The sequence below is a fragment of the Setaria italica genome, chromosome V, assembly GCF_000263155.2.
Source record: "Setaria italica strain Yugu1 chromosome V, Setaria_italica_v2.0, whole genome shotgun sequence".
Lineage (NCBI taxonomy): Eukaryota > Viridiplantae > Streptophyta > Magnoliopsida > Poales > Poaceae > Setaria > Setaria italica.
Window position 1 is genome coordinate 15,585,758 of NC_028454.1, and position 13,245 is coordinate 15,599,002.

General features: G+C 45.8%; 1 pseudogene; it reads right to left on the reverse strand.

The window, feature by feature from the left end:
- LOC101772730 overlaps nt 1–12,997 on the reverse strand; it is a 15,914-nt pseudogene extending 2,917 nt beyond the window's left edge.
- Nucleotides 12,998–13,245: the final 248 nt, after the last annotated feature.

Below are 13,245 nucleotides of genomic sequence, written 5' to 3' on the forward strand. Positions count from 1 at the left end.
TATGAGATGGGGCATTTAGAGCCGTGTCAAATACTCCTAATTAATATCTAAACATTCGATGTAACGGATGCTAAAAATAAGTCAGTGGAAGAAAACGGGACCTAAGAAACTGCTAAACACAGCACATGGTGGAGGATGTGAAAAAGAAAATGAGTAAGGAGGCTGGCCCAGCCCAGCCGTATGCCCCTTTCCTGACACCTAGAATTCCAGCACCCATCGTCACCTGTGTGACGCCTTGGAAATCATGGTCTAGTTTATTTTTTTCTCAAACAACGCAGGAGAGATATGTGCCATTTCATTAGGATAGGAAAAAATCCGAGTACAACAAGTCAAGCTAACAGCTCAAGCTCAGCACAAACACACACCAGGGGAGAAAATAAATTTACTGAAAACCAACAAAAGAGATGACACTAGCCAGGGAAGAAATGGTCCTTTTATGTGTCATTCAGGTTAGATGTATATGTACTGTTGGTAATTTACCTTTTCTGTTACGGGGTTTTCTGTATATTTCCCCCTCCTGTACTTGTATATATATGGGCCTAGAGTCCCTGTTATGAATACAAGTGCTATTCCTAACATGGTAACATAGTCAAGCTAGGGTTAGATTTCTTCTCGATCTACCTGACTACCTAGGATTCTTTTTTTTTCACGCATGTTGCACTTGCGTGCTATCTCCTCCCGTCGGATCCATACTGTTGCCTGCCTGCGCAGCTCCTAGCTGCCGCTCGTCCGGTTCTCCACTCGCCGGATTTGCCGACTGCTTGTCACCGCCGGCCCCCGTCGGCCGCTCGTTGTCGCCCGGCCCCGCCGGCTGCTCGTCGTCGCCGGCCACTACTGCCCGCAAACTGCCGGCCCCCACCTGCCACTCGTCGTCGCCGGCCCCCACGGCCCCGCCGTTCGCTCGGAGCCGTCACTTGCTCGAGTCCTTCCCGCGTGAAGCGATTAGGTCGGGACTCCGCGTGAAGCTACGCGTTAAGCGATAAGGCTCGTGGCCTGTCCTCTCGGGTGTATAGAGGTAAACCTTCCGTGAAGGTAAAAAAACAAAAAAAAACTGCGTACTCTCTGTTGCATGGATTGGCTCTTGAGTGTCAGTAAAAAAAAACTTTGCACCGCTATTCGTCTGCGCTCTTGCTGTTGCTTGCCACTTTTTCTTTGCACTCTCGTTGTTGCTATGGCTCCTTCGGCTCCTTCATCTGGTAGTGTCCCAGTGTTACGTTGTCCCGTGCTATTCATTGGCACCAACTATCAAGATTGGGTTCCTCGCCTACGGATTCATATTCGTGATCTTCGCCTTTGGGAGTTTCTAACCGGTGAGTTGCCTTGCCCACCTTGTCCTACTGCTCCTACGTACCTAGTGCTTCCTGAGAAGCCTGCGATACCAGAGAAGGTTACGGCTGAAGAGATGGATCGGTTGCTCGCTACTCATGATGCGGCTGTGGCGAAGCTACTCATGATGCGGTGCCTTCTTCTGAGAGTCGAGGGGGTGGTCTTGTGACGGAACCACCTCGGATTAACTCAACTAAAGCACAGTTACGTCGCTTAAGATGCGACACTCATGCCTTAATCGAGTTAACTCAAGGTGCCGTCGGATTTCCTCCGATTTAACCACTTAACAGGACCGAGTTAGCATGACCCACACGAAGGTGAGTGGTTCCAGAGAATACAATAGGTCCACCATTAGATTAACAAGTTGTTACACACTTGGTTGTAAATCAGAGTTTAACAAGTTCTGAAGAAAACAGACAGAAGGTAAAACAAGCGGAAGCTATTCGTCGGGGTCGGACGTCCCTGGTGAGACCAGCCAGGACATCAATGATCCCATTCCCCGCCGTCCGAGGAGGGATCCTACTCGACCATCCAACCTGGAGGGAGCTGGGGCGGCCAAGAGCCAACAGGAGCAAACTCAGGAGCTTCAACTTCACCTGAAAGAGAGCCACAACCAAGGCTGAGCTGCTAAGCTCAACAAGACTTAACCGACCGGTGGAGGACTACTCCACCAACGTCTAGACATGCAAGGCTCTTTGGCTGAGGGGTTTGTGTTGCCAAAAGCGACTACAGTGGGTCCGTACTTTCGATATTTTAGCTCAGATTCTAAGTTCATTAACCAGTCTACATTTGCAACTTACTCTAAGCAAACATAAATCTATCTTTATGTATATAAGCTCATCAACAAGACCATGTCATCATCAGACTCTTTCATTACTCAGTGTAGCATAGCGATCAAGCAGCCTCAAACTGTGAGAGGCAGACGAATCGATTCGAGTTTCTTAACCATGCATGGCGAACCTAATCTCACGACATCCGCGCACCACAAGGGTCGCTTCCTGTGTCGGCCGTCCCCATCAATTCCCAGGCACGTATTAGGTCCAAACTTCCCTTGGCATGCAATGCTCCACAGTCCCGGCCTCTACCGTACTATGACCGCACTTGCACCCACATGATGCACCATGGGAACCTCGTTCCAGGGACAGCAGGGGTATAAGCCACGTCCTGGTTCAATCAGGTACTAGGCTTCCCCATCCCATACTAGGTATGAGATTAGTACTTTCAAACACTTGATCACGAACACCAACACTGTCGAGCCTTAACAGATTCCATAGACAGATGGGGTGATCAGCCGACCACCAAAAGAGTTAACCAAAACCCTGCCCCGTCCATCGTCCTTATAATTGTAACAGAAGGAGAAACAACCAACTCCTATAACTCGCGAGTGACAGGAAATCACTCGACTTTTACCGTTTCCTATTTAAGCATAGCAACTACTCGGCCCAACAAACTAGTGTTCAGATCAAAGGAACTATGTCATGCATCTAAGGTTGCAAACAACTCCTATACGTAAATGCACAAACATGAGAAAGAAGGCATGCGCAAGTTTGGGAAAATTTGGGGTTCATGCTCCGGGGCTTGCCTTCAAGCGGAGGGAAGGGAAGCTGGTCTTCAGCTGGGGCGACTTCGGCTTCTAGAACTGGTAGCTCAGCTACAGCTCCGTCTTCTGGCACTGGGTGTAGCTCGTAGACGCTGTCAGCAAGACGAAACTCTACACGAATGCAATGCAGGAGTTAGTGTTTAGACGGTTATTTTAACAGCAACACTCGCAAGTCTTAGCCCATAAACATGTAGCACAGCTACGGAAAAAGTGTGGGGGTTCAAGCTTCAGTGGATAGAGAACAAGACCAAGGGTCGGATTGGAAGAAACTTATGATCTGACCCTTAAACCTTAAGGGATAACTGTGTTTTGGGTCCTCAGATCTATCACAGAGAAGTCCCCGAAATCTTACACAGATACCCTCGGGTCAAGGAAAAAGATACAGCCGAGTCCTCGGGCGAGGCAGATAAGGGTCGGCTAACAGACAGGGTTGGGCGAGATGGAAAAGGGGTCGGGCGAACAGATAGGGTCGGGCGAACCGGTGAGGGGTCAGCAGCTTACCTTCGGTTTATAGGTGAAGCTTTAGGGTCGGGAAGGAGCAGACTTGGGTGGAAGGTCTTAAGCACTAGGGCTTGGGCGGAGGTGATGTCCGGCAGTGCTCCGGCGGCGGCGGAGCTTCTTGTGAGCAACAAGAAAACTCTAGCACAGCGCGGAGGAGCAGGCGGCTGGGTGGATTGGGGGGGAGCGGACTTGAGCGGAGAGGGGAAACTTTCGAGATTTCAGCGGGAGTGCTCAGGTGCTCTCAGAGTAGGGGCGGCGAAACAGCAAAGGCGAAGGAACTCCGGTGGAACTCTAGCGTTCCCTTTTTATAGTGGCGCGGAAGAGAGAGATTTCGAGTGGCACAAAGACCGGAAGAGAAGGAGGGAGTGCGCTGCCATGGTGGCGATTAAGCGGCGATGGGCAGCGGAACAGGACTTCGGAGATAGTGTCTTCGGCCATTTGGCACTGGAGACAAGGCGACGCAGGCGCGGTTTTGCCGGGGCTGAGATTTTAGCGGAGGCGGGCGTCGTCGAATGGTGGATGTGATTGGTGTGACAGGGAGAAAGGTGCTGCAAGTGAGGTTGCAACAGGTGAAAAGACAGGGCGAACGACGTCGCAGTCGAGCACGATACAGCGGCATTGCCGGCGCACGGCACTGGGGGAGCGAGAGAAGGGAGCTGACGCTGCCGGAGTCAGGGTTGGCGATGGAGGAATCGTCGCATAGCGAGTTCGTGGGCGGCGCGACTGTGGAGAGGTGGCGGAAAAGCCGGAAGGCATCGGGCCTTGCAGCCGGGGATCCGGCGAGATGATGGGCGCGAGCCGCGAGGCGGTTTGATGCAGCAGGCGGCAAAGCTCTGCCACAGCGGCGAAGGAGCACCAAGGCGCGGCCGGCGAGGGCGCGAGCGAGACGAGGTGCTGCAGAAAGGGTTGCAGAGGGGCTTCCGCTGCGATTGGGGAGGAGGGCACGGGAATCCATCCTGTCGCGGCCGGCGACTGGGCGAAGCGGCGAGCGTCAGAGGGATTTAGCCACGCGGCGGAGAAGCTCTGAAGCGGTGCAGGCCGCTTGAGTGCGTTTGCCTTAGGAGATCCGGGGAAAAGATTTGCAAGTCCACCGGTCAGTCTCGGTTGTCCCACAGCTCCAAGATTGAAAGGAGCACTGCCTTGGGGAACTCAGAAGGAACCGATGGGTTGGTTGGTTTCCTAGGGGTTGGGACTAGGACCGGAGGTGGAGCGCTTAAGCTCAGGGGAGCCGAGACAGAGGGATTAGAGACTTGGATTAGGATTAACTCGGCGGATTTCAACCAGGGTCGTCACAGGTCTTAAATGTGATTGGTGTGGCAAGGATAATCATGTGGAGGCATTTTGCTACAGGAAGAAGAAGGCTCAGTCTCGTGAGGGTCAGTCTCGCCGCGGTGGACGTTTTTCACAGGGTCCTAGTGCTCCTGATGGTTCTGCTCGTTCTTCACTGGGTGCTAGTGCTACTAGTGGTTCTGGTTCTGGAAGTCCTCAGAGGAGTTCTACTGGTTCTGAAACACAGGAGATCATCAGGTTGGTCAGTCGCCTTGTTACCTCTACATCACCAGGCACTGCGGGTTCTGTGACTCAGCCCTCTGCACCTACAGGTTCTGCTACTGCTTCGCAGTCTTCTGCTTTGGGATCACCTTCCACGTCTACTCCAGGTATTTGTCCATGGATTCTTGATTCTGGTGCTTCGTTTCATATGACTCCTGATTTCACCTTCTTTCTTCCATACGATCTCCACCTGGTTCTCCTACTGTTCATACAGTCGATGGTTCTTTTCTTCCTGTTGTCGGACATGGCACTCTCCTATCTGACTCTTTTTATGTCCCTGATGTTTCTTATGTCCCCGATCTGACCATGCAGCTCATGTCCGCTGGCCAGCTTATTGATCGTGACTGCCGTGTCATTCTTGATCCTATTTTGTTATGTTCAGGATCGTCGCATGGGTCAGCTGGTTGGTATTGGCCCTCATCGTCGTGATTCTTAGCATCTTTGGGAGCTTGACTGGCTTCATCTTCCTTCCGCTGTGCCCGTCAGTCTAGTTGGCTCCGCTTTGGCTGCTTCGTCGACCGCATCTTTTGATCAGTGGCATCATCGCTTGGGTCATCTATGTGGCTCCCGTCTATCTAGTTTGATTCGTCGTGGTCTTATAGGTTCTATTTCAGGTCATGAGTCTTTAGCTCAGTGTCAGGGTTGTCGGTTGGGCAATCAAATTCAGCTCCCTATCATTCTAGTGAGTGTGTGTCATAGCGTCCTTTTGATCTTGTTCATTCGGATGTCTAGGGTCCTGCTCCCTTTGTTTCTAAAGGGGGCCAACGATACTATATTATATTCATAGATGATTTTTCTCGTCATACATGGATTTATTTTATGAAACATCATACCGAGGTCTTATCCATCTACAAGTCTTTTATTTCTATGATCCGCACTCATTTTGACACTTCTATTCGTGTTTTTCGTGCTGACTCTGTGGGCGAATATCTTTCTATAGCCCTTCGTCAGGTTTTCTCTGAGCAGGGCACTCTTGCTCAGTTTTCTTGTCCTGGCGCCCATGCTCAGAATGGTGTGGTTGAACGCAAGCATCGTCATCTCCTTGAGACTGCTCGTGCTCTTCTGCTTGCTTCTTCTGTTCCACCTCACTTTTGGGCTGAGCCACTTATTTGACTAACATTCAACCTTCTTCTGCGCTTCATGGTGAGATTCCTTTTGAGCATCTTCTAAATAAGGCGCCTGATTATTCTAGTTTTCATCTATTTGGCTGTGTGTGCTATGTGCTTCTTGCACCTCATGAGCGCACGAAGCTGACTCTGTCGGTGTTTTAGACCGGCAACCCGCCTAGGGGTACCCTAGGTGGTCTTTTGTGCGGTAAGGGTCGTCGAGAATCAAGGAATCAATGGTGACGCAAGGAACACGATTTAGACAGGTTCGGGCCGCTAGATCGCGTAATACCCTACGTCCTGTGTGTTGGTTTGTATTGATGTATGTTCTGGTCCTGAGGATCTATGTTTGAGGAAGGTCCCTACCCGGCCTTATATACACGGGAGGGCAGGGTTACAAGTCTGAGTCCTAGTCGGGTACTATTACAGAGTTCTACTCGGTATCAGCCCAAGTAGTTTTCCATAAACATACAAGACTAGTCCGAGTAGGATACGCCCATCTTTATTCTGATCATGTTCGAGTACATCCCTTAGTGGGTCGTCCGAGGCCTACTCGTGGGTCCGGGAGTAGTCCCGACAGACTCCTCAGTCTGTCGAATGTGTTTTTCTCGGCTATAGTTCTAAGCATAAGGGATATCGTTATTGGGACCCAGTTGGGCGTAGGATGTGGATTTCTCAGGATGTTATTTTTGATGAATCTCGTCCTTTCTATCCTCGTCCTTCTTTTTGATGTTTCCCCGGCGTCTTTGGTCGATCCCCTCTCCTTCTTAATATTACCTGATACTTCTATTGCTATCACCCCTTTATCCCGTCTGGCACCTCCTCAAGAGGTCCCCCTGTAGTCTCCTCGCCTGTTCATCGTGCTGATGTGCTCTCACCGGAGTCTACTTCTCTGGAATGTCCTACTGATTTTTCCATGAAGCCACCAGTGACACATGTCTATACTCGTAGAGTTCAGCCTTCTGATGTGCCATCTTCTATTGTGCCCTCTTCGTCTGATATGCCTTCTTCTCCTACTAAGGCCTCTCTTTTAGAGGATTCACCTCCTAAGCAGCTTCTTCGTCGTAGTCATCGTCTTTGTAGGCGTCCTAATTGTTATTGTCCTTTTGCTTATGCTGCCACTGTTCTTTCGGAGCCGTCATCTTATCGTGATGCTCTTCCTCATCCGGAATGGCAACACGCTATGGCTGAGGAGATTGCCGCTCTTGAGCGCACTCACACGTGGGACCTTGTTCCTCATCCTGCCCATGTGCGCCCTATTACATGCAAGTGGGTTTATAAGGTGAAGACTCGCTCTAATGGCTCTCTGGAGCACTATAAAGCTCGTCTTGTTGCTCGTGGTTTTCAGCAGGAGCATGGTCGAGACTATGACGAGACTTTTGCTCCAGTTGCTCACATGACCACTGTTCGCACCCTTCTTGTTGTGGCCTCTGTTCATGAGTGGTCCGTCTCTCAGCTTGATGTCAAGAATGCCTTCCTTAATGGTGTGAGGAGGTCTATATGCAGCCGCCGCCTGGGTATTTTGTTCCTGAGGGTATGGTTTGTCATCTTCGTCGCTCACTTTATGGGCTAAAACAAGCTCCTCGTGCTTGGTTTCAGCGTTTTGCCTCCATGGTCACTGCTGCTGGTTTTTCTGCCGGTGCTCATGATCCTACCCTGTTTGTACATACTTCACCTTGTGGTCGGACTCTTCTCCTACTTTATGTCGATGATATGATCATTACTGGAGATGACCCTCAGTATATTGCCTTAGTCAAGGCCCGTCTCAGTGAGACATTTCTTATGTTTGATCTTGGTCCTCTTAGTTTCTTTCTTGGGATAGAGGTTTCTTCTACGCCCAAAGGCTATCTGTCTCAAGAAAAGTATATTCAGGATCTTCTTGATCGGGCTTCTCTTACTGATCATCGGAATGTTGAGACTCCCATGGAACTTAATGTTCATCTTTGCGCCAGTGATGGTGAGCTCCTTGAGGATCCCACTCGTTATCATCATATCGTTAGGACTCTTGTTTATCTTGGTGTTACTCGTCCTAATATCTCTCATGATGTGCATATCTTGAGTCAGTTTGTTTCAACTCCTACTCATCTTCATTATAGTCATCTTCTTCAGATCTTATGTTATCTTCGTGGGACTATTTCACGCCGTCTATTCTTTCCACGCTCTAGTTTCTTACATCTCCAGGCTTATTGTGATGATACATGGGCTAGTGATCCCTCTTATCGTTGGTCTCTCTCTACCTATTGTGTTTTTCTTGGTTGTTCCCTTATTGCTTGGAAGACTAAGAAGCAGGTAGCAATTTCTTGTTCGAGTGCTGAGGCTGAGTTGCATGCTATGGCGCTGGTGACGGCAGAAGTGACTTGGATACGGTGGTTGCTTGAGGATTTTGGTGTTTCAGTTTCTGTGCCGACTCCTCTTTTGTCTGACAGTATAGGAGCTATCAGTATTACTCGTGATCCAGTGAAGCATGAGCTTACCAAGCATATTGGTGTGGATGTTTCTTATACACGTTCACAGGTTCATGATGGGGTTATTGCTCTTCAGTATGTGCCTACAGAGTTGCAGCTGGCTGATTTCTTTACAAAGTCACAGACACGTATTCAGCATAGATTTTTCCTCTCCAAACTCAGTGTTCTTGACCAACCATGAGTTTGAGGGGGTGTTAGATGTATATGTACTATTGGTAATTTACCTTTTCTGTTAGGAGGTTTTCTGTATATTTCCCCCTCCTATACCTGTATATATATGGACCTAGAGCTCCTGTTATGAATACAAGTGCTATTCCTAACAATTCACAGCCAGACTAATGGATCACGGCATAGAAGTAATCTAATTTCAAGCCTAATAGCACCAAACTAATATCAAATTATGTCATGGCATACCAGGGATTAGACATCTTTACGAGGCATATCAAAATTTTGACCCATTGGCAGAGCGGCATACCTGGTCACTTGAATAATCCTCCAGGAGTTTCGTTGCAATCTCAATCTCACCAAGTGCTTCAACCTGGAAAAGTGTTAGATAACAATGTAAGCAGATCCTGAACAAAGATGGGTGATACGGGTAGGGAATATTACATTCATATGTCAGATACATACAAATAAGAGACATGACTGAATTTCCCAAAAAAGGTAATGTGGATATGAAACTTTAATTCATTGCCCCATTCTGATTGAGCTTTAATAAGAAAGACAGGTAGGTTTCATCATTACACTAAGGACACTATAACCTAAGGCTTAAAATAAAACTAGGATATCAATACTTCAAAGAACAAAAGGAGGTTGTGTCTTGCTTCAAAATAATCACGGTTTCATACCCAAATACTTAAGAGTCTAGTACAGTGTCATGCTAAAAAAATTAGACGACAGTAGTTTATTACCATTTCCAGCTTAGCTTTTAGTTTCTGAGGAGTGTCGATAATAAATTCACCTGTCAGATGGTATGCGTTAGAAGGCCCAGTTCTACTAAACTTAAGAAGGCCCAAAACAGAGGTGGATATAGTATATCATTATGTAAGGTCACTAAGCTAGAAAATTCGGGACTCACTCATCTTTCTGAAGCCAAAGTTATGAGGAATCACGGTGTAGAATTCTCTGCAACCAGTGGTGACATAAAGGAAATTAAATTTCAATAAATATAAAATAGTTTAGAATTTAACTATTTTGTAAAAGGGGTTGAAGAATTCGAGCAGAGTAGTTCTGACAGTGCAGAAAAATAGTGCAAAAGAAATGTTGATGTCTCCAGAAAAATATCGTATATTGGCATTTTTTCTAAAGCCTGTTCAACCTCAGATTGGCGAAGGACCACAATCAGTCATTACATCCCAGAGCCATAGTGGAAATAATAAATTTTTTTCATTGATATTTTGCAAGGTTTTCTGGCTACAAATAAATAATAACCAGGATGTCATTTACTTAATGGGGTGATAAGGACTCCACAACATTTTTAAGTAACGAAATGCTTAGATTTCTAGCTTTAAACAATGAAAAATGTAAGGTGACACTAATTATATATGTTAACCACACATCAGATTCTAGTCATACTCTTCTCCTGCTATCAAATATAAAGAAAAACGTATGGGCTTTACCCAGTCAATTGCTCAAGCTGTATCCTGTCTGCCTTTGAAATAACATTGGATATCCTTTTCAGAACATCATAACCCTGTGGAAAGATAGGAAATGTTATTATAAAAACAAGGGAAAGATTAAACGAATGGCTAAAATTTCAATGCATACAATGCTGAAAGTACCACTTTGCAGAACTTTTGCAGCATATGGTAAAGTTAAGTTTGTAAACCGCAACCTTCTTTTATACTTTTCACCTAACTTGTAAGATAGTTTAAGTGCAAATTGTTTATGTGAATTGTTCCTCGCCTTGTAACATTAAGTACATAACTCATCTTAAGTATTGTAGATTTGCTTAGCTTTCCAAAGGGAAGTTTATCAGCATTATAACCTGGTTGATTAAACAAAATGAATTACAAAATGTGGACGCAACATGAATATATACTCCAAGTTTCAACATAAGTAATGAATACAAACTTTGGACATGGTAGAACTTATGATAATGCCTTTTTTCTGCTCAACTCCACTATTTGAACTGTGATCAATAACTAATTTTACTCCCTTGCTTTACTGTCAGTTTTTCTTTTATGAAATTTAAGTCTAAAAGTGATAACTCCAATATTATAGGACATATCATGCACTAATTTAACCATTCCATGAAACTTTTCACTTATGAGTTATGAAGGAGTAAAGGTGGTCACACATCACTAAAAAAAATTTTTTGGCTACCACGTCCATCATATAGTATATAAACAAAGCTAGTTGCCTGTGTACAGGCATATTTATGATTCTAAAACCAGTTCAAAGAACAACTGCGCAACAACTTACCTATTTCCATCATTTGCTGCTTGATCATGCTAATATCGCAAATCAAGGATATGAATTGTGCGGTTCGAGTTTCTAGTTGTGACTCTTTTATCTGATCAGTAATGGAACCTTTCCTTTCAATCTTATCCTGGAGCAAATAAGAACAAAGGATTAGACCCAAGACAAGAACTAAACTGCAAACCAGTTTCAAATTAAAACTTACTGTTTTGTTGTCAGCTTCACCGTAGTCCGTTTCAATCCAAGTGTATTTCTTTGCATAAGGTTCAAAATTTTTGCGATCAGACCAATGATTATTAGTTTTGTTGCGAAACTTTCCCTTAAATTCATGAATTGCTTGGTTCCGTGTTGAATAGGCTTGTAGCTTCTCATTACCTCGTACTCCTACTCTCCCCCATCTATGATAGACAATGAAGCTTCCACCAGCATCAGATTCTACAATTAACAGGCGCTGGTTAATACTATATCTAATATCAGCCATCGACTTTACCCGTTTGGCAACAAATACATTTCATTTGCGCATTACAATTGAAAAGAAAAAGGCACTGAAGCAAACAAGAACAGGAAGGGAAGCTTCCAAGATTTTCATGGGTCAACATCATATCACTCAGTTGTCGACGATGTCAAATGGACTGAAGAAAGGCATTTGTAGAAATAGTGATTTGCAGGACAAATCTAAAACCTGGATGATATAGAACTTATTGTTGTTGTTTCCAACGTTAGTCTGGTTCAAGGTGGCATCATAGATCTCATCACCCTGTAAACATGCCCACTATAATATGAAAAGGAAGTATTGAAGGAAAGACAAAAAAATCATAGTAAAACATTGGAATGTCATTCTGAAGATGTCGGCATTATAGATTCCTTCATAAGTCTTCCTTAGAATATTATTTTCAATTTGTGACATAATTACTCCTGTTACAATAGGGTAACACAATATCTGTTGAAAGATGATTAACACGAGGGAATGCAGCAGTCATTTAATGAATAATGAGACTACCGTGTTGGCATGACTAATACAAATGATCTTGTTTTAAATGCAACTGATGTGCGTGCATGGTAGGAACTGAGTAACCGTGGTTAGAACTGAAATGCGCGCCCAGAGTAAACAAGCACAAGAAAAATAAGCGGTAAAACGAACCCACACACCACTTGCAAGGCATGATGGGCCTTTTTTATGTGATCAGGAATGTGCAGATCCAGCACCGCCCCACCCTTCTTTGTGGCGGTAATCATCTTCCCATCACCACCTGCACCAACCAATTATTGGAAAATAAGTTCGGTCTCTCACTTTAATAAAGTGGGCAGAGCCCTGCCTATGTTTACTAAAACCTCTTATACTATGAATAAGGAAATCCATCAACAGAATTTTAGACCTGTTGCGGCATTCGTTCCATCTGCAGCGGCACCAGCAGACGTTGAGAGCAACCTCAGTCGGTGGGGCGGGCGGAAGGAGAAGAGTTGGAGATTTTGGATCGCTGTCAATGGGTTTTTTGGGTGGGCGGGCAGAATCCTCAGGAGAGAAGTGGTGTGGGAGTCGTGATGGGCGGCGACAATGGAGAGTGCAGGACGGCGAATGTATCCTGGAGGCGGGCAAGAATTCGAAAAGAATTTTGGGCAGACCATCTTTGTCGTCATCGTCCAGTTCCTTTGCTGCCTGTCAAGAAAGATCCAATTGGAAAAAGACGGATAATTGTGTTGATCACCAATTTCAAATCGCCCACACACTACTTGCACAGAAACTGGCACCCTTGATACAGCTTTGTGCTTTCGCGGCTAGGCAACACGTACGTACCTCACAGAACAGCAAAAAAAAGCTGTAACACTTTTGCTTCTTGTTCTTCTATGTAAGATGGCCTAGATTCGGTGGAACTAATCTACGATATAGAAGAACAAGAAGCAAAACTCGACCGAGCAAAAAATAATCGGCCATAACCCTTCTTCTGTAATTGATAGGCTATATATACCTGGTCTTTGGTTGTGTTCTTGTAGGACTCTGTCTCCAACTCCAGCCGCGCAAATCCCATTACTTTACCCGGCCAGGCGTCGTCGAGTTGAGTTTGACGACATGTTGTCTCTGTTGTCGGCGTGGTGGTGGAACCAAGAAGGGAAGTGATCAACTGATCAATTGGAAGGTGAATTGACAGCAATTGATGGGGAAAAAAACAATTAGGAAAGGAGAGGTGAGCATGTTACGGTAGAGGAGGAGATTAGGGCAGGAAGAAGGACGCTGATTAATTGAAGGTGTTAATTAGAATATATGTTAGGCCATTCC